At 42.6% G+C, this 23,320-nt stretch overlaps 1 protein-coding gene across 1 annotated transcript in view; it reads right to left on the reverse strand.

The window, feature by feature from the left end:
- The window catches only part of Trpm (transient receptor potential cation channel, subfamily M), a 933,145-nt gene extending 909,916 nt beyond the window's left edge, over nt 1–23,229 (reverse strand). Inside the window, exon 1 of the mRNA XM_080282376.1 lies at nt 23,119–23,229. The gene's annotated coding sequence lies outside the window, so the exon portion shown is untranslated. The remainder of the gene's footprint in view (nt 1–23,118) is intronic.
- Nucleotides 23,230–23,320: the final 91 nt, after the last annotated feature.

A 23,320-nucleotide genomic window follows, 5' to 3' on the forward strand; every position in this document is an offset into this window, starting at 1 on the left:
GAACTGATCCCTGTATTCTCTCAACTAGGCAGAGCGTGCCGTGTGCTGGGTATGGCTCACTTCACCCCCAGAGCTCCGTATTTTTGGACAACCCTTGTCTTTCTTATTAGCCAAGCAATAAGCCAAGAGTGCGCAAGTATTTTGTGCACACGTAAGAGTCCCCCTGTAGCCGTCAAGGAGACGCCAGGTTGTTCTTCAGTACTGGAAGTTCGCAGCTGTCCTAATTTAGCCGTGGCCTGAGGAATTATGTGTGTGATTGCACTTGGCACTACTGCAGGATGCTGGACTGTCCGCTTTTACTCCACATGTATTGCTGGCTAATTGTACCTGGGATTTTTTTGGACTCAAGTTGGGGCACTACCTATAGGATTTCGAGACTTATGAAGGATGGTGGAGTTGACTAGTTTCTCCAGGCACCTCTCTTCTGAATCGTCTTCACCTCGGTCTTCAGCTCCACCATATTAAATATTATAGTTGTGTAAAAGTGGTTGGTATGCTGGAAGTATGAATGATGTATGCCTGCGTTGTGAAGTTACATGTTTGTCTTGTGTAATGTTATAATATATTTATAACGCTACTAGTTGTATCACTTAATCCATATATTAAGAGGGAGTATAAATTATCTGAGTAAATTTTCATCTACTCAGAAATCGCTTAGGACCTGCATTAGATATCCGGAGATTTCACTTACACAATGTTAACAATGAAATACCATGACTATTCTGCGTTGTTTGTAACCGGTTGTAATCTAAAAAATGCAGCAACTCTACCGTATGTGCTGGCAACGGTAATTATAAACCGGTTTACTTACGAAACTCTCCAAGTAGCTTAAGCTACTAAGACGAGCCACTCTGGTGTATATCAAACACACAAGGAGTACCGCACCATGGAATCGAACTAGCGACAAATACAGTGCTGGATACAAGTGGAACGGTCTGCCAATTAATACTGGTGCACACTGTGAACGACTCAGAACGCAAACTTGCCATTCCGTTCCCTGAGTCCAGCAGTCCCTCTACTTGCCACACACTTTCACATGTCACTACTTTGGTGTCTGATGTTCCATACTGTTAGGCACGCATGGAATCTTCATTTCCTCGTACTCGTTGCTCCTGTTATTGCTGTTGCTGCTGCCGAGTCGCCCACAATCCATTCAATCGATGTAGTGTAACAGGTGACTGCAGTGAGTGACAAGCCATATGACATGGTTTTTTGTAATCCTGGACACAACTTACTGTGTTCGGCTTTTACCATATAAACAAATGGACGCCTGGTGGTGTAGTGGGTTAAGGCACTTCAATTTGATGGGACCCGTAAGGGTTTCCATCCGGGGAATAGTTGGAACTTCTTGCTCATATAATGCCTCTTAGACGCAAGCGAAGTTGGTCACCCTTGTATCAACCCACTGGTGCCTAGGTTCCTCTGAAAAGGACGGAATACGGCACTTTTAAAGGTTAACGTTAATAAAGGCGGGTGGGACCCCAGGGCTGCATACAGACCTATGAACTTTGCAACTTAAGCCAATAGGCGGGTGGCCGTACGCTAAATACCCTTCCAGCAAAATCCCACACACAAGAACCCTGGTACTAATGAGTTTAATACTAACAAATCTGTCAGTTTCTTTGATTTATTGATGCCTAGGGTCCCTAAAAAAAAGGACGCAGTTAGGCATTTTCAAAGGTGATAAAGGGAGAGACCCCAGGGTATGGACCTATGATCGTTGCCAACAGGGGCCCATAGGTAGAGGGCGGGACGCTAAACACATTTCCTTCAAAATCCCCCACACAGGAGCCTTGGCCATTAATAGATTAAATATTGGGATTGAATAGCCTGGTCCTAGTTCCCTACGCTAAAAAAAGATATTTGTATAGTGTACCATTTGAAGCTTAAATCGAACTCTGTTCTAGTAGAAGTTTTACATCCACTGAAAATTCACCATATCACCGACAACTAGAGAGTTAGATTTTTTCATGCTGTTAGTTATCTTCCGCCAGACTTACCTCGGCTGGGAAGATACAACACCCTGTACACAAACGCCCAGAGAAAGGAAAACTCAATAAAACAAACTAGACTGTATGGTCGGAGGGGTGGGGGAGAGGTCTTCGTTGGCCTCAAACTTGTAGTCATTATCCAAGCAAAGATACGGCAAACACTGCAATATTCAGAAGGTAATTTTTGGTAAAAGCCTTGATACTCTGGATCGAAAGACAGTGCATTTTATTGTGTGTGTGTGTGTGTGTGTGTGTGTGTGTGTGTGTGTGTGTGTGTGTGTGTGTGTGTGTGTGTGTGTGTGTGTGTGTGTGTGTGTGTGTGTGTGTGTGTGTGTGTGTGTGTGTGAGCGCGCGCGATCGTGCGTCATGTGATGCGATCGTGCACGTGCGACAGGGTGAGGATGCGTGTGCGTCTCTCTCTCTCTCTCTAAGAAATGTTATGCCAAGGTAGCCCAATATAGTTTAACTTTAGTGAACCGTACCGGTATATTTTATCATTCTGTAGTAAAAGGTAAAATTAGTAACACTTATTTATTACAGATGTCTCGAGAATGAATTATAATTCATTAACTACACAGGATATCCTAAGAGCATTATTACCTCCGTTGAGGAGGTTGTTTTACCCTGCGTTGGTTTCTTGGTCAGTGTTAACAGGATTACTCAAAAAGTTATGAACGGATTTTGATGGAATTTTGTGTAATGCTGGGCAATGGGCTAAGGAAAAAATGATAAATTTTTGGGCCGGATCCGGATCCGGAATATCCTGCACAGTATCTCCAAAATTTCTCAATGAATTTCAATGAAATTGTGGAAATGGGATATGAACCGAGAAAGATTTGATTAAATTTTGGGGCGGATCCGAATCCTATATACATGGATTCGGATCCGGATCCATTTTAATAGCAATGGCACTGGCGGAAGTATGTGCTCTCTGAGCGCTTTCTAGTTTGTCATGATTTACCTACTGTCCAGTCGGCTGGAGGTTCCGGAGTTTAATATAATCCGGATATTTCCGCGTACTTAGGTTATATGAAGGTACAAGAAACGTTTAGCATCACGGAATTTTGATTTTCCAAGAGAGTCTGGTTTATTGTTTTCAAATCCCAGCTGATACGGTATACAAACTTGGGTGGCCAGCTGCACAGTCGGGGGAGGGGGATGGACGTGTTGTAATAGAACGCTTACGGTACTCTGCCATTAACCTTGAGGTCCTAGGTCGAATCCTAAATAATTCAAGAGAATCTGGGCAAAATGTCTCTACTCAGTCTGTTCGCATCTGCACTGAAAGATAAGTCTATAGTTTTAGCTTCAATGGGTGCGTATCGTAGTCTGCTGGCATATTTGAGCGCTTTCCTTGCCAGTCACACCTACCGGTACGTGTCTGACTGTCCCATACCCACAAAAATCCTGTATGCACTCGAGTTCAGCCCAACACTTGTTCCCTCCAGTGAAATTCACACTGACCATCTAATTCTTCCTCTGTACTTCTTTTTCTCTCCGGCGTGGAGTCAAGCCCATACCATTCTTGGTGCCTTCCTTTTCAGTCATGCAACAAGAAGCAGTTAGCCCTTACAAAATACCAGTAAGTGATAGTATGTGAAAACGAAAAGCAATCCCAGACACCTAATTCAACTTTTAGACTGCCGTACTCGCTTGACATAATGGTGTCATCTGACGTCTCTCCAGTGAGGGTGAAGCCAAATGGCTTGTAGCTCATGAAACCATTTACTAAGCTGGGGGTAACCATTTACCCAATTGGATGCCTGGTGGTCTAGTGAGTTAAGGATGTGGCTTAAGGTTTTTAAATTAGAGGGATGGCTGTTTTTAACTGCTCACAATATAACACTCTGGGATATAAGACTGATCACTCGCCTTAAATATCGAAACTAAGTACCCTAGACCTTGGCCCCTAAGCTCCTGATGGGAAAGCAAAGGACTGGATGATAGATGGGTAGGCAGTTAAACCCTTCCTTCAGATTAGTGTATATTCTTGCCAATTCCAGACGATTTTAACTTCGAAGAAACTGTCTGTGGTGACGGGTAGAAGCGTCCATTGGGCCCTTCAAACTTTAAAGTGTCTGAAGGTAGCAAGAATAAAATTTATAAAGCGTCATCGGACCGACGTGTAAGGTTTGTAAACGATTATTTTTAGCTACGGTAAAACAAACTAAATAAATAACCTGGCATTTTCACCTGTAAGTGAGCAACGGATATACCCTGTGAGTTGTGTTGACTATATTCGTTGCACAGTCCTATACAGTATATGCGACTACTGTTACCAACGTTCGTCTGTGCACTGGAAATGACCGTCAGGAATGAGATGAAACAAGCAAGACAGCTGGAGGTGCAGTACGGTAATGAGACTATATTTGGGGTGATATTCTCATCTGCTCATGCAGGAGGCATTCTGGAACCTCTTCCTTGACTAGTAACTTTTGCATTGGTCTAGAACAGTTTCGTATACTGTACTTTGTTATTTACATTTATACCTACACTGATAAATAACATACAGGAGAGTGTTAACCTCTTCGGTTTTGCTACTATACCTTCTGCTGACTTTATATAGCTTACTAGAATGATCTGAGCCAGAAGGGTAGGATATAGCTTTCCTTAACACCTATACTAACAGGGGCTCTTTCTTAAGCTGGATAAAACTCACCTGATAGTATCACAATCATACTGGTGTAACAAGTACCATCGGGCTGAAGGGTTTTGTAAGCCGTACGCAGAAATATATTAAGGATCCTTTGTACTACTCTGACAAAGATCCCTAAACCCTTTCAGTTAAGTTGCTAGCCAAGTGGATGGCTAATCTGACGAATAACCAAGGTGACTCGCCCCTACGTTAAAACTAAACCTCGCTGAATTGATCTTTTATCATAGTATATATTGATTGTCCTGGATACTGGTAACTGGAGATGGATGCTATAAAACTGCTCTCTCTCTCTCTCTCTCTCTCTGTTTTCACACACTTTCAACTTCCACAACGACACAAAATTTCAGAGCCCCCACCGCGACACACACAAAAATTACGGCAATCAGTTTGCTCGCGCAGATATCCATTGCTCTTCGTTGACAGTTAAACGGAATCTCAGTCATTTGGGAGGGAAGAGCGAGTCTTAAGCCTACCAGTTGTCTCATGATGCAGACACGTATTCTGGGTGAGGGAGAAAAGTGCACCGGTTCGTATGTTTTCCGTTGGAGTGGATTTAGAGGTATTTGTTGAGTGTAGTGTGGTGATGGAGGACTGGCGTGTGGTGGTGAAGGTAGTTATCGGTGGTGGTGGTGGTCGGGGTGGAATGGTGTACTAGTGGTGGATGGAGTGGTGTGCAGTGGTGTACCAGTGTGGAAGGAGTGGTGTGCAGTGGTGGTGGTGGTGATATACCGGTGTGGAAGAAGTCTTGTGTAGTGGTGGTGGTGGTGGCGGTGTAGGCAGTTTGTATGTGATGGTCGTGAAGGCAATGGTGGTAGACAGCGGTGTGTGGTAGGGGATAGTGTTGTGTCGCGGAGTAGCGTGACGGTAATGAAACGAGCGGTGTATGAACATGACGAAAGTAGATGTATGATGGCGAAGGAGGTAGTGTGATAATTGGGGTTGGGGTGAAAGAATTATGAGATAGTACCGTAACACGACTACTGTACACTATCTCGGCCGACCCATACCTCAACACTCCGCCTTGCTAAATGTTCATCTGTGTCTGTGCATATACCGGTAAGTTAGTATTTCCAGATTATCATGTCTGCTTTTTAAAAAAAAAAAAAAAAAAAAAAAAAAAAGTTGTACCATTATTTATTTATTTTACTTTAACTTTTTCAAGACGAAGAAGCTATTTTCACTGGGTTCTAGCGGTCAGGCGATTTTATTAGGATTGGGAGAGATATCATTGTCAGGAGCTATACTATATATATTTACTGTGTTCAAAATATTACGTGACCACTGTAGGTCGCTCAAAGTTAATATGCGGTCAGAACTATTAATGGATATACAATATTTTCATACAGAATCATTCACAATAATCTAGAATGGGGCGATGACGGAGGGGGGGGGGAAAGAGCTCTCAAATATGACGGGGGGGGGGGAAGAGCTCTCAAATAAGATGACTCTTGACCTCTTATCATTAGTATGCGGGCTCATGATAACAGCCATGAAGCGTTTCCTCACACCAACTACCTGTACACTTATTCAGGCCAGTGATCTCCATCTTCCGATAATAAAATAAAAGGTTTACCGGTATACGAGTTTCAGCGCTAGTTAGCCATCAATTATTTACAAATAAAGGATCTAATCATACATTGCTGGTCCATATCGGTATACAATCACTTAATCTGACAAAAAATTTGTGGAGGCACCTTTCAGTCCTGATAAGTGTCGTAACTTCAGCTTATCTCACCACACAACACACACACACACACACACACACACAAACTACCAGGAACTGGTTGAAATGGAAACATGTAACAAACTAGCAAAGAGGGTGAATAAACTGGAGAAGGCTTTTCAGCGTGAAATGGATGAAACTATGAAGCAATTGCACATACAGATGGAAGAAAATGAAAAATTAGCAAATGTGCTACACAAAAAAGACACAATAGATGAGCTGTCAGTTGCGGTGGGTTCACTTAGATTACTGAAATGGCAAGTACAGTTGTCAACCATGAGAGTATCATGGAGGATTTAAGAAATGATTCAGTTAAGCAAGCAAGCAATCAGAAAAAAATCAAAGCAGTGATACAGAAGAGAAGATAACCCAGGTGAATGAAGTGATGCAAAGTAAAAAAAGATGATGTGGAAACTACGTATACTGCCCAGAAAGTTGAAATGGAGGGGGGGGGCTTTTTTTTTTTTTTATCTTTAACTGTGCAGCCCATGACTCCGGCGAGCGCAGCTACCCCGTACAGCTGGGGGGTTCGGGGGGGGGAGCGCTATTCCCCCCCCCACGAAAAAATTTTGCATTTTGGCCAATTTTATCATTTTGAGGCCATATGGAATGGGTATACGACATAAATACAACATATTCTGAAGTCATTTTTTAGTACTCTGTGCCACCGAGTTATGATTCAGTCTCTCCAATAACCTTATACTAGCTACTAAAATTCAAATGCTCATTTTTTTTTTTTTTTCATAAAACTTCAGCAGAATAGACAGGAATGCTGGAAAGTATGACCAAATATTTATATATATATATATATATATATATATATATGCAAAAGGGTGGGGCCATGGCCGTAGGGACCCCCCACTTCGGTACACCACTGCTGAAATGATGAAGGTAAGGAAAGGCTTAGAAACAAGTCGCAGAAAAAAAAAAAAAAAAGAATTGGTCAAAGATTAAGCAGATATCAACAAATCTATGGTAATCACTGGTATAGATGAAGAAATAAAAAACATTTTCGAGAGACAAAAAGGAGTTGGCAAATATAATGTGCTTACTGAAGGAAGTAACAGGAAATCTGTGATAAAGACAGAGGAACACAACAGGCTAGGGAAATATGAGAAAAATAAGTCGAGGCCCCTGAAAGTAACGTTCCATAGTGTGAACACTGTGGAGGAAATACTAAAAAATGCAAACAAACTCACGGAAAAGGGGGAATTTAAAAAAAATGCTGTATGGATAAAAATGATGCCTAACTCAAGACGAATTGAGAATACTAAACGAGAAGGAGGAAGCAAAAACAAAGAACGATGAAAGATCACGGGAAGAGAACATTTTTTTAACAAAGTAATTGGATTGCAGGTACCAAAAGTGGTATGTAACCAACAGGGAATAAAAAGAAGGAAGGTAGTAGACTCAAATTATGGCAAATATGTAAACAAGAAGATTAAGATGATGAACTGAAATGTAGATGGAATGGTGTCTAAATTATCAGAGATGAAAGACTATACCAAAGAAAAGGAACCACATATTTGCCTAACTGAAACAAAATTAAACCCAGAGATATCAAACGATATGGTGAACTTAGAGGAATAGCCTACAATATATGGAAAAGAGAAATTTGAGAAAAGGAGGAGGAACTATAATCTTAAAAGAGAAATCTACAGGTCAAAGAAATAAAAATTGATATACCATCACAAGTAGAACTGATTGCATTGGAGATTAACACATCTGAAGGGAAATTAACTGTGGCAAATTTAAACATGCCGCCCAAAACAAACACTTGAGAAAGAGGCGAATATGGAGACCTGGCAGAAAGTACAATTCAGACTTCAAGAACATTACTACATGTAATGGATGAGAGATCGGAAAGAATTATATCAACTGTAGATTTCAATACAAATATCTATCTATCTATAGCCCGACGCCCTAATCCCGCAAAGGGTGGCCGCAGACAAAACGCCTCCAAGTCACTCTGTCACCCACCATTTGACTACCCTCCCCCCAACTCACCCCCCCTCCCTCATATACCTCTCGACTCCATCCCTCCACCTCATCCTCGGTCTACCCCTCCCTCTCCCTCCCTCCACCTCACCTACATACACCCTCTTGGTCAGTCTTTCATTCTCCATTCTCTCCACATGTCCAAACCACCTCAGTGTATTTCTCCTAATCTTCTCAACCACAATACAAATATGAACTGGAATATTCTACATATAAGAGGCCATGAAAGATGTCGGGATCAAAAGCTCCTAGATCTTGTGCAGGAGTTTTTCCTAACACACCATGTAAAGGAAAACACCAGAAAAAGAGGACTTTGTGATCCATCAGTACTAGATCTTATATTTACTAGGCAAGAAAATGATATTGACAATATAATGTATCACCCTCCATTCAGCAAAAGCGACCACGCAGCATTAAACTGCAACTTCAGGATAGCATATGACATGGTTACCAGTAATGAGAACCACAAAGTCTAAACTACAAAGAGGGCAACTATCATGACTTGAAGAAGTACTTCTAAGAAACAGATTGGGAATGGAGCTTAAAGAAATATATATATATATATATATATATATATATATATATATATATATATATATATATATAAAATTCTGTGATTATTATGAAATAGGAGTCTCTGGCTTCAGCTTTCCTGTCATTCTCTGACTAAATATATCTACACTGTTTACTTATCTCCTAATTCTACTGACAATGAATAATTCTTCAACTATCTTACATCTACGATGGAACACATTCTATTCATTTCTCCTTTCTCTGAAATCTCCATTCTATGAGATTTCAATGTTCACCACCACCTTTGGCTCTCCTCTCCTTTCACTGATCCACCTGGTGAACAATCCTACATCTTTTCTATCCTTAATGACCTAGAGCAACTTGTACAGCACCCTACCCATATCCCTGACCGCCTTGGAGAGAGCTCCAACATACTTGACCTCTTCCTTACAACTAATCCTTCTGCTTACACTGCTAATCTTTCCTCTCTGTTGGGCTCCTCCGATCACAACCTTATTACCCTGACCTGTCCTCTTGCTCCGGTATGGCCTGTGGACCCTCCAAATAAACGTCGTCAGTGGCACTTTGGAGCTGTGGATTGGGAGGCCCTCAGGCAGTACTTCTTTGATTTTTCCTGGAATGATCATTGCTTCCATGGCCAGGAGCCATCTGAGTGTGCATTGCGCATTGCAGAGGTTATTCTCTTGGGCATGGAAGCATACATTCGCTTTCCATATCCACTGACTAATGCAAGAAAGCCTTGGTTTAATCACACTTGTTCTAATGCTGTCCGCATCAAGGAGAGGGCCTATAAAAAGTACCAGAGCCAACCCACCCCTGAATCACATCTTTTCTATGTTTCTGCCCAAAATCATGCTAAGTCTGTTGTTCACTCTGCTAAAAATAATTTCATCTGCAATAAATGCTCTCAACTCTTCAATTCAAGTTCTTCCCGTTCCTTCTGACACCTTGCCAAAAACCTTTCTAACAACTTTTACCTCATCGTCCTTCCCACCACTTTTCTATTCTAATGGCTCTGTAACTATGTCTTACTGATAAAGCAGATCTCTTCACTCAGACTTTCTCCTCCAATTCCACCTTAGATGATTCTGGTGCTGTTCTTCCATCACCTCTCCCCTCTGACTTCCTCATGGCTGACATTAAAATTTCTTCAGCTGATGTATTTTCTGCCATCATTGGCTTTAATACTAACAAGGCATATGGGCCTGATGGAGTCTCTCCTGTTGTCCTCAAGAACCATGGTTCTGTGCTTACACCCTACCTAGGTAAACTCTTTTGCCTTTGTCTGTCAACTTGTACCTTACTTTCTTGCTTGAAGTTTGCTCTCATTCAGCAAGTTCCAAAAAAGGGTGACCATTTCCAACCCTCTAACAATCATCCAACTGGTTTAACATCCCGTGTCTCAAAAGTCTTCGAGTCGATTCTTAACAGAAAAATTTTAAAGCACCTTTCCTGTCACAACCTTCTTTCTGATCGTCAGTATGGGTTCTGTCAGGGACGCTCCACTGGCGATCTTCTCATCTACCTTTCGGACTCCTGGTCATCCTCCTTTCAGGACTTTGGCGAAAGCTTTGCCACTGCACTTGACATCTCAAAGGCTTTCAATTGAATCTGGCATATATCTTTAATTTCCAAACTCCCCTCTTATGGTTTCAATCCTTCTATCTGTGCCTTCAGCTATAGCTTCCTTTCTGGTCATTCTACAGTGCTCGTCAGAAGTATGGGGCGCCCTGCGTCCCTCCTGAGAAACAAACCTTTCAACATTGAAAAAACATATAAATAATGCATTTTATTTACCTTTAGTGCTTCGTAGGGTAGCCTTTACGTTTCTTCACGGACCTGAGACGTCTTGGAAGTGAAAGGGCGAGGCTCCTGAGGTGCTGGAGGGGTATTTTGTCCCAGGAGTCACGAATGGCGGCTTCCAGCTTAGGCAAAGAGCTCACGTCCTTCCCTTGGAGACTCTTCTTTACGAGGTACCAGAGGTTTTCAATCGGGTTGAGGTCTGGGCTATTTCCTGGCCAGTCTGTCATGAATGATACCTCGCAGTCACGAAGCCAATTGGTGACCGATTTGGCCTTGTGAGCAGGTGCACCGTCCTGCTGAAACACTCGTGCACCTGTTAGCTCGAAGGAGTCTGGTAAATGATCACACAGAAGCTCCAGGTAAACATCCTGATTCACTCTGAGGTTCTTGGGAAGTACAACAAGCTTCCCCAAACCCTTCCCTGAAAAACAACCCCATACCATGAGTGAATCAGGATGTTTAACTGTGCTTTCTACATACCGTGGGTCAAGTGGGTCACTACCTTTGCATGCTCCTCTGTTACCTGTAACACTAAACGTTGCCTCATCAGACCACAACACTGACAACCATTGCTCCTCACCCCAATTTAGATATTTATTAGCAAAGGCAAGCCTACGAATTCTCTGGCTGCTAGAGAGAAGAGGCTTTTTCACAGGCCTGTGACTTGTGTAACCAAGCTCATGCACCCTACGAGACACTGTTCTCACTGACACCTCACCAAACACTTCTGGGTTGCTCTCCTTAATTTTCCTTGCACTCACACAAGGTTTAAACTCCACTGCACGTTTTAAAACATTAACAGACCTTGGGGAAGTTTTCCTAGGCCTACCAGACCTCGGTTTCTTTGTGGGAACTTCACCACTGTTTTCCTCCCGAAACCGCGCACACCAACGACGCACTGTCGATCGTGCCACACCAACCAATTCACTAATTTCCTTTGTCTGGTGGCCTGCCTCCTTTAGAGCAATGATCTGGGATATGATTTCACTCGATAGTTCACGGGTAGGTGCCATAACAAAGTTTTGAAGGCCAAAACACTGCGGGACACTCGGTAAAAAATGGCGCAATTTGAGAGGGACACTCGGCGGAGTTCCTCTCTCTCAGGCAGCCCGTGGGCGACTGAGGCGGGAACCAACCAGCGCATCAGAAGGCCTCAGGCTACCGTGACGTCATGCTCGGAGCTCAAACTTGTGGCTCAATTCTTACCCCCCAAAATGGGTGATTCTTTTTGGGCCATAAGTATTGCGCGCCCGGCGGACAACGCTGAATACTTCTGACGAGCACTGTATAGCTGCTGTTGTTGATGGCCATCGTTCTTCTCCTAGATCTATCAACAGAAAATGAAGTACAGGAAAAGTTAAGTAAATTACACAAAGGAAAAGCATATGGTTCTGACGAAATTTCAGGTTGGGTGCTACATGAATGTGCAGAGGAGTTAAGCAGACCATCATATATAATATTCAAGGAATCCTTAGGTCAAGGTAAACTACCTGATATTTGGAAAAAAGCAAACATTGTTCCCCTATTCAAGAAAGGGAATAGAATCCAATCAACTACCAACCAGTATCACTGACCAATGTTGTAAGATACTGTACTAGAAAAGCTGGTAAGAAAAGTTTGGGTAAACCATCTAGAAGAACAGAGTATGATAACAGAAATGCAGTTTGGTTTTAGAAAGGGAAAATCATGTGTTACTAATCTATTAAGCTATTATGATAGAGTTGCAGAAACATTACAAAAGAGAAGGATGGGTGGACAGTATCTGTTCAGATTTAAAGAAAGCATTTGACAGTGTACTGCAACAGAGACTTTTATGGAAACTGTACCATCAAGGAGGTATCCAAGGCAACCTGGGTAAATTTTTACAAGTTGCCAATACACCTCCCAGGCTGTGCAGTACCGTATATTTTTCTGGTAGTTTTTGATGAGATTGGAGTGATTTTGACCTTCATATTTGTCAGAAATGCTTTATTTTGCCTCATTTCTAATCATGACCTTTCACTGGATGAGGAGGTGAAATGACACATTTTCGACAGAAAACAATGGCAAACATAACTCAGAACGCATCAAAAACCACCGAGTGGAATCGCTTAATAAAGCGTAAATAATCAAATCACATCCGGTGCACAGATCACGTTCTACTTTGTCAGAAGCCATAGCGAGAAGGATTTGAATTTTTTACCCAGAAGGAATTAAAGAGTGCACTTCAAACTGATTGGTAGAATACCATCATGCAACCAAAAGTATGCCTATGAGTGGCTGAAACAGACCTAGAAGACGCATGCACAGTAGACAGGAGAAACACACATATGAACGCACACATTTTTTACACAGACTGGCAGTGTCAAGATCCAAAGTATGGTATTATGGTAAATTTTTATTAAATTCAATATCTTTGTAAATAATGATTTGTGAATGGAGTTACGGAGGTTCATTAGCATTCTTAGGTTTTATTCTATGTGTTTATGATGGTAATATTACTGAACTGCATATTGGCAGCTTGTAAAATAACACCGGCAACCCGTACTGTTGGATGCAGGATTTTCTCAGAAAAAGGGAAATGAGAACAGCACTAAGGGGACATCACTCATCATAGAGAGAAGTGACCAGCGGATTTTCACAGGGCTCAGTCCTAACACCAATTATATTTTTAGTACATACAAATGACATAGGCAGTAACAGTGGAAATGGAAGCTATCTAAATATGTTTGTGGATGATGCAAAAATACAAAGGAAAATTACTAACACAGATTCTTGCAAAGAGCTACAAGAATTAAATAAGCTTCATGAATGGAGTAATAAATGGCAAATGGAGTTTTGTGGACAAGAGTATTAAGTTTGGTAAAAGTAAGAAAAGACCAGATTGGGATTATTAGTTAGGAAGATCAACCCTAAAAATTTCGGAAGGGGAGAAGGACCTAGGAGCGATTATCAATAACAGACTATCTCGGTTGACCACATCAGTGAGAAGGTACATAACATGTATACACTGCTTGCTAATATGAGAACTGCATTTGTGCATATAAATGAAGACATACTGATTAAGATAATAACACCATTCAAATGACCAACCTTGGAGTATGCATCAGTAGTCTGGAATCCTCATTCCCAAAAAACACATAAGACTGAAAAAGTACAAAAGGTGGCTACAAGATGGGTTCCAAGCTTAAGGGATCTAAGCTATGAAGAAAGACTAGAAAAACTGAATCTACCAACACAACAGGAGGGATGGAAAAGAGGAGATATGACTTGCATCTCAGGGAAAGAGAAATTAGACATAAATGAATATATTACCTTTGGGGAAGCATCAGCAAGAGGACATTGCAAAAAAAAAAAAAAACATAAAAAGAGAGGTGATAAAGACATAAGGAACTTCAGTTTACCAAATAGAGCAACTGATCAGTGGAATGCACTACCGAATGAAATAGTGTGCCAAAACTATTCATAAGTTTAAGGATATGTATGAAAAAAATGGTTTAACCCACCCCATCCCGACCAATTTTGCACCACTAACTCCCCCCAATCCTGACCAATTTTGGAAAATTTTTTTGGCTCAAACCTCCGCTTTTGGTGAGAAACATCGAAAATTCATTGAGATATCACTCACCTGAGGTTTAAAATACTCGATACAGGTACCAGTACCCCTTACCTTACTGGGTTTTCTGTCAGGCTGGCTCCAAAAAAAACGAGTTCTATTGGAGGGTAACTATTCCACACCACTCATAAACGGTATTTATTTATTTATTTGGTACGAATTTATATGTAGTACGAGAGTATATTGGTTTTCACACAGTAATATAGGCAATATAAGAATTGTTTTATTTACCAAACACATCAACCTTTTTTGGCGACATTACCTGATCATCATTTCTGACTGTTTCTTCCTCTAATGCTACGTAAACTTTGTCCTCCACACTGTCATCGATTGGGGAATCACTCTGGCCCTGAATTTCGTACCGTGGCACGACATGTCTTTACTGGACAGGTCACTGGTAACAGGTGAATTGCTGAAACAATGGCGTGCGGAGAGGGGGGAGATCATGCAGGGTAAGGCATTGTCCCTGCCTAGCATCTTGTAAAGGAAGGTGTCCCGTGTATACGTACCAAAAATCACGCATGAAAATTGAAAATTGTGCAAATTAGGGACCTTGCAATTGATGTGCATTTATATACGTCAATGGGACTTACAGTGACAAAACGTGTGGACATATATATACGTCAACGGGACGTGGCAGGTTAATATACAGGATAGTACAAGCTTGACTCATTCTTGTAAACATACAATTAGGTAAGAACACACACACACACACACACACACACACACACACACACACACACCAATCAAAACATCACCCTCTCTTGCTTAGCAAGCGCAGGTGTAATAAACGAGAAATAAACATTTGTAGATACTGACTTCTAAAATCAGATAAATTTACCGCAGTATGGAACTACAGTAATCCCGCATTTTTTGCGGATTTTTTGTCTACGGTTTTGCCCTCTCGCGGATTTTCTTAGCATAAATAAGTTCAACAAAAATATCCTTGAATATACAGAAAAAAAAAAAAAATTAAATTCCCGCAGCTTCCAATTGTAGCGCGGTAAACTCACGCCACCCTCTGTCCCTTTCCCGTGGCCCCTCTGCCAGTGTTACCATATCTAGCATAATTTTATTCTTTTAGCATAATTTTGATCAAATTTTCGAGTCTGGAATATTTTTTAGCATATTAGAAGTTTTAGAATCATTCTAGCATAATTTAGAATGGAATGGAATATTTTTAGAATAATTTTATAAAAGCTACAAATCAGAGAGAGAGAGAGAGAGAGAGAGGGAGAGACGAATAAGGTAAGATGTTTGAATAGTTGGTTACTTTCAGTTTGGGCTTGGGTTGGATTAGGTTAGGTTAGGTTAGGTTGGATTAGGTTAGGTTAGGTTTTAGGTTAGGTTAGGATAAGTTTGAGCTTTGTACTTTACCCATGAAACCTAGGTTTTTCCGATGGATTTTGGTATGATTCATTCGATTTTCAGCTTCATTTCAGTCGGAAATGACCATTTTCTGTGTTTCCCCCCCTCCCTATAACCCCCGATTCCCCAAAGATCCCTCATTATTTCAGGGGGATGGGGGGGGGCATATATCAAAATCTGGTTATTTCCGACGGAAATGATGCTCAAAATCGAACGAATCACATCAAAATCCATCAGAAAAACGTAAGTTTCGTGGGAAAATGCAGTATGGGTAGATACCGATATTTATCCTCTTACTGTATGTAGGTTCATTTTAATATTTTCATAGTAAACAATACATAATTAATATGTTGCACGAATATGTATAGAATTTTATCATTTACCTTCAAGTTAGCATAATTCATTTTCTACTTGGAACAAATATGCTCAATCTAGCATAATTTTTTCATTGCCCTAGCATAATTTCGTTGTTTGGATATGGTAACACTGCTCTCTGCCCCGCATTCTTCAGTCCATGCCTGCCTGCCGTAAGTGGATGTTGTGGTTGTAACCACACTATGATATGAGCCTCTTGCCTCCCACTTGCTTTCCACATGACCCCAGGACGTAAGCCAGCCTCACCAAAGGCTAATAATACAATTAGTAAGAACTCCAGACTGACAAAACGATCAACTTATGACCTTAGCAGAGAAAATTGTGTTACTGGACAAGCTAAGAAACGACCGTGCGAGTGTTTGCTATCACCAGTTAATGCATCTTTTTATTTTGTACTGTTTTGTTAATAAATGTGTAGATAATTGTGTATTACAGTACGGTGTTTACGTTTTTCCTTCATAATGGAGTATGTGCTTTCAATCTTGTAAGAAGGTATTTCGGGATGAGTATGGAGGTTTCGGGACAATTCGCAGTCACAACAAACACAAAACAATTCGCCTTCATTAATGAAGATAGCTATGGGTGACGCTAGAATATAATTCAAAGGCGACTACAACGAGGAAGAAACAAGTTAATTATTGACTAAAGGTGCAACTAATAAATAATATCCAGAACCTACGCTACTGAACATAGATTTTGCTGGATCCCCCTGAAATATAGTTATTAAAGTATTGATTAATTAATAATAAGTATATTGATGAAAGTTTTGATTAGTATATTTATAGAATGGCGGGGAATCGTCCAGGGTGCGAATTGTTCTGAAGGGAATCGTCCATGTTTTGACGGGGAATTGTCTGACGGCGAATTGTCTCGCAGTCAGTATGGACATGGACTGTGTGATGGGCAGCATGGTGGACACAAGTGCAAGTTTTCAATTGTTAATAGAGTATTCGCGGAATTGACTTTTCGCGGGGGTTACAAGAACCTAACTACCGCGAAATATGCGGGATTACTGTATTTGTTATGTTCAACAGAGCACCTACAGCCAAACACTTGTGACGGGAATTGTCAGTGTTCAGATTTCAGTTGCAACTGAATCTTGCCCCAAACACTGGCCATACATATAACTATGTCAGAATCTCGTTACAATGACCTAATTTTTTCTTCAGACTTCCACTGGGCATTCACATCGTCCCCGTCATAAGTGGACAGAGAGGTATATTCAGAGGAGGGGGGGGGGAAGGGGAAGAAGGCTTTTGTCTTGAGAATGCATGAGGTTGCTCTGATCTCCAAGTAATTACAACTAAATAAGGTTAGTTCATGAATAAATTTATAACATAACTATATATTTATCTATCTACCAATATTTTATAAATATACTGTTGATCAACCACACTGATGGCCAAGCAGACCCATCAACCGTCCTACATGGCCATCCCATGCAGTGAACCGATGTTCCTTTGTGGATGACAGCGCCTTACGGCGCGGGGAACAGTTTGGAAATTTGCTTCCTGGTGGACGCAGCATTTGCCTCTCCACCCAATTAACAGGTGCACCCTAGCAGGCTCCACTTCACCCTGAGTTAGGTATACGAGTACTCCCCACCTCCCAGCACTGCAAGTTGTTTCCTCAGAGCAAACCATTATTTTTGTCACTCATTGTAGATCCACCTGAAGTGGGAAAATAGGCCAACTAGGAAGAGAGGTCAGAATAGACGAAGAATGCGAAAGGGGAAGAAACACATGCATGACTGCAAAGTGGATGATGGTAGCCACCAGCTTCCACCTATACTGTATAGGAGTATCCCGTATTCTCCATTATATATATATATGACAAAGTGGACAGAGAAGGATTGTGGAAAGCTTTGCGCATGTGCGGTGTAGATGGTAACTGCTAGGTGCCATCAGGAGTTTTTATGATGGTAGTGAAGCATGTGTAAGGGTTAATGGGCATCTAAGTAAATGGTTCACAATCGGTGTGGGCATGCGACAAGGATGTGTGATGTCCCCATGGTTGTTCAATATATACATGGATGGGGTGATGAAATAAGTAAAAACACGAGTAATGGAGAGGGGGATAGCATTTGTAATGAATGGTGATGGATGGAGTATCTCAAATTTGTTGTATGCTGATGATGCAGTACTACAGTAATCACTCTAATATCCGGACGCCCAATATCCGAACATCCCCACTATCCGGACATAAGAATGTTTCATACTGTACTTTTTTCCATACTATACTTACCTCATTTCACTCTTTAATGTCCTTTATTAGTGTGAATAGGATGTTAGGAGCTATGCATGTGCAGTAGGAAGGTGTTTTTCTGAGTTAGGCTAGGTTAGGGTCCATAAGTACCAGTCCAGGAGCCAGTCACCAGAATGTTTATTATTGTATGAACCTATTTCTAAACCCTCATTTTATGTTTCTTTTGCATTTATTTCAGTCATTTATGTGCCTTACTGGTGTGATTTGGGTCTTAAATAGGTGCTATGCATGTCCAGAGGGAGTTGTATAGGTGTTTCTCTGAGTTAGGGTCCATAAGTACAAGTCCATAAGCTGGGGCCCAATATCCGGACAGAACCAATATCCGGACCTACCTATGGCTCTATTACGTCGGATATTGGAATGATTACTGTACTTGCAAATACCAAACAAGGACTTGCTAGGCTAGTGCAGAGCTTTGCTGATGTCCGTAAGCATCGTGTGTTATGCTAGGTGTTTTTAGGTCAGCTTCCCGCCATAATAACGCCTAGGGTATAGCTGGGTTCCCTTTCTAAACCGGAGCTTAGACACAGTGTGAGAGGAATAGGGCATAAAAACACAAGGCAACAACCTTACATGTATACAGTATTGGCAAATACTCTGCTATAGAACGGGAAGACAATTCACACGATATGCTATAAAAAGTTAATACATGGCTGGGAAATGGGTTATGTGTATCACGCAGGATACAAGATAGACAATAGGCTCAATTTAGGTAAATAGGTAATACACAGTTTCACACTCCTTACATGTGTAGCTCGTTTCACAGAGAGAGGGTGAGATATGGGTTTTACTGTGCACAGGGTAGTTCAAGAGTCCTTATCCTGGCACTGACTACGTTTCTGTGAATATAGAAAGGGTATACTGTATATTGTCACAAGTGTTCTTGCTCCAACACTGGATTTTACCTCTTGGTTTACACAAGGTGGATATGCACTGTCATAAGAGTTATTATTATGACACTGAATTTTACCTCTCGTTTTGCACAAGGTGGGTATGCACTCTCACCAGAGTCCTTATCAATGGCACTGGACTTCACTTCTTATCTGCACTGCACGGTCTTGGTCTCTGTGGGGACTATGTATCACAATCACTGGTTGGGGGGGGCAAGGGAATGGGGGAGAGCCTGGGGACTCACAGTTGTCAGCCTGGCATTGGTGGAGTCCCTTCAGGAGTCCCTCCTTTGTCCCGCAGCCACGGGACAACTCGCAGGAGCGTGGTGAAGGGCCCCTCACTGTTGAAGCTGGGGACTGTGGTCTGGCCCTCGGGGCTGAGGCCAAACAGGTTCTGTAGGTATTCCCGCAGGCGCCTGGTGGGGGAAGGGCGTCGCCTTCATCGGGGAGGGGAGAGGTCTCGCCCCGGGGTCCTGGGGGCACCCTCGAGGGTCTGTCGGCTGCGGTCTCCTTCCTGCTGAGCCACTGTCATGGTAGGGCTGCAGCGTCGCTCCCAGCAGGAGTCCGTCAAGTGTGGGTCCTCCTCAGGGGCCGAATGGATGGAGAACAACCCAGGGGATAACACCAGGCCTCGGGTTGGAAGTCCTCCTCCTGGAGGTTGCCTCGGTCCTGGTGGGTGGAGATGCGACCTGAGCCCCCGCCGGTAGGCAGGGCTGAGTGCAGGTTGCCCTCATGTTGTAAAGTCACAGGGGGCAAGGGACTTTGGTGGCGTCCTTCCCTGGCAAGGCAACAGGCCGTCGCCGAGGTCCCTTGGGCAACAGGCAGAGGGTGGCTACAGGCCATCCCTTCCCTGTCTCTGCGGCTACCGGCCATCACCTGATGGGACCACAGACGAAGTGCGGCCACAGGCCATTGCTTGCCTATGGAAGCAGCTACAGGCCATTGCCAAAGTCCCGCATGAAGGGCGCCGTGTGGGTGAGGAGCGACTAAAGGCCGTCTCCTGTCTACTGGCGCAGCTACAGGCCGTCTCCTGTCTACTGGCGCAGCTACAGGCCGTCACTGGTGTCGTGCCCAGGGGGGTTCAACAGCACCTGGAGCAGCTACAGGCCGTCACCTTTTTAATGTGTGGCTACCGGCCATCACAAGGGTGCAGCTACAGGCCATCTCTGGTTTTGTGCAGCTACAGGCCATCACTGGGATGATGCTTGGAGCTGTGTTTTCAGCTCCACCCCGATCCTGGCGAGGGCTAGCTCAGCCGAAAGGTAGTGCACTCTGACTGGGGTGGTTGCGCCGGGCGCACTCCAAGGAATAGGGGCGTGTGGCCCAGTGGGACTTATGTCCATACTGCATGGACGGTGCACGCGCGCCATATACCGTACCCCTCCATAGTCCCCTCCTGGGGTGTAGTGGCGTCCTCAGTTGCCATGGCCTGTATTTCATCATGCCTTGAGAGGTGGTGCCTCAATCAGTAGAGAGGTGGCCTGCAGTCCTACCGGACCCAGGTTCAAATCCCCACTGGGACAGGGAACAGTTTATGGATTTGATTTTGATAAAATCAGACTTTACTGATCTACTAGAACACCCGCCGACATGTCGTAAAAATACCTCCGCTAATACCAAAACAACAGTCCTGTATGAGACAGCCTTAGCATGTATTCATTATGGACGGTGGGTGTTAGCGCCGAAGTGGTGACATGCAGAGGTGTATTGTATGAAGGACTGCTGGGCCTTGATAGCAGGCTGTGAAGCCTATCCCCAGAGTTGGACACATAAAAGAAAAATGTAGGAAAGAGTAAAGTGATGGTTACTGAGAGAGAGGTTGACTCCCAGTGCGATGTTACGTGAATGGAGAGAGACTGGAATTGGTGAGAGCTCAAATACCTGGATGCTGTGATAGAAAAGAGAGGAAAATGTGTAAAAGAAGTGGAAAGTAGAGTGACACAAGGAAGAAAAGTAGCTGGTGCAATGAAGGCCTTGATAAGAAACAGAGGCTTGAGTGTTGCAGCTGCACGAGGCTTACATGAAGGAGTGTTAGTGCCAGCTTTAACATATGGATGTGAGACTATGGTGTGGCATGAAAATGAAAAGTCATGAGTATGAGCATTGGAGATAGGACTGCTGAGGAATGTACGTGGAGTACAGAGGGTGGATAGGATACGAAATAATGTGAATCGTGAAGGATGTGGAGTGAGGAAGTCTGTGGACACCAGAATCGAAGAAGGTGTACCAAGATGGTACCGGTATGGTCATGTGCAGAGAATGGATAGCTAACAACAGAATAGTGAAAAAGGTATATCTGGGAGAATTTGACGGAGGGAGGAGGCAAGGTAGGCCAAGAAGAAGGTGGAGAGATATGGTGGATGAGTGTATGAGGAAGAGAGCTTTGGAAGTCCGTGAAGCTAGGGAACTGATAACAGATAGAGCTGGCTGGATGAATGTTGTGAGAAGTGCATGATCGGGGATGTGACACCCCTTTTTAACGTGGCAGCGTGCGGACTGACTCTATAGGATAAGTTTATGTGAAGCTAAAGAACGTGGTGAATGTTTTTGGCATAGGCCTATCCGATAGAGCCAGGATTCCGGGGGCTTGAATGATGAGTGAAGGGAAGCGTGGCCAATTGGACTGGGCAAATTTGGGCTGTCTGGACATTGCTACTCCTCACCCTGCCCTAGGGTGGGAAAGGAGGTCCGGATGATGAATATATATATATATATATATATATATATATATATATATATATATATATATATATATATATATATATATATATATATATATATATATATATATATATATATATATATATATATATACACACACACACACACACACACACAATGTGGTTTGTCCATGTGGTGAGAGGATGGAAAGCGAAACTTGAGAGGGGTGTTAGTGAGGTGGTAGGGTGGAGAGGGAGAGGGAGACCGATGATAAGATGGAGTAGAGGTGTAAGAGAGAGGGAGGTTTGAGCTGGGGGAGGGGCAGTGAAATGGCAGGGGGCAGGGAGGCCTGGAGGCGATTTAGCCGCGGTGCTCATCTCCGTAACATAAGCCTTTGAGCCTGTAGCGGGTTATTCAGGCCACTGCATCATCCAGGTCACCACTGTTACCTTCCCTAGGTGTTACCCCAGGTACTCATTTTACCTACCAATCCACAACGGGTGGATGGACACCTGAGCCAAGCGATCCCAGGATTCTAACCCTGGCGCTAACGGGTCGGCAGCTTGGCAATCAGCGATGCTAACCACTCAGCCACTGCGGGAGTGTGTGTGTGTCTATCTATATACAGTATATATTACACACACACATTATATATATATATATATATATATATATATATATATATATATATATATATATATATACCGTACACACACACACAAAGAAATTTTATACTGGTACTTAAAATCTCATTTCCCGAAATGAGTTATACACACACACACACACACAAAAAAAGAGCAATTACAGGAACTTAGCTGCATACATTAGAATGCCCTCTTAATACTGGGAGGATTCTCATAGATTTAACCACAATGCCTATTAAACATACCAGCACAAGGATCTGTCCTGAAAAAGACAAGTTTTTCTAGCCCTGGGAGGACTGGCCCCCCCCCCCGTCTAGCATGCCTATGATCATCGTTAACTAGTCATTTCATTATACCTGTATATACAATTACTAAAATGCGTGAATAATATTAGTTCTGCCAACCACTTCACAATGCAAGATCATGGTACGTTGTCTGGTCTATATAGTGACCACTAACTATTAACTCCTTAATCAAGCTCTCTGAAAATATATTAGCTAATTCTGTTTTCTGGTAAGGTAAAATGAGGGAGGAGCACTTTCCTATAAAAAAAAAAAGTGCATCTACACTCTATCGTTCCTTGATATTTGCAAATAACCTTTATAAATCACTTACCATGGTGGAAATGAATAGCTGGGGGCACGCGTGCGTAAAAATCGTCTTGCCCAATAGGACTATGTTAGGGTTTAACTGACTACACGTTAACAATATACCCTCACTTCAACAGTCAGGCAACAACTAAGGCCTTGCCGGTGTCAGTTGTCACAGATGCTGCTAGAGGGAGGAACTGCTTTGCTACATTTAGCACACTTTCGGT

This window comes from Coenobita brevimanus, chromosome 93 (genome assembly GCF_032717465.1).
Source record: "Coenobita brevimanus isolate Jiangsu-jjx chromosome 93, ASM3271746v2, whole genome shotgun sequence".
Classification (NCBI taxonomy): domain Eukaryota; kingdom Metazoa; phylum Arthropoda; class Malacostraca; order Decapoda; family Coenobitidae; genus Coenobita; species Coenobita brevimanus.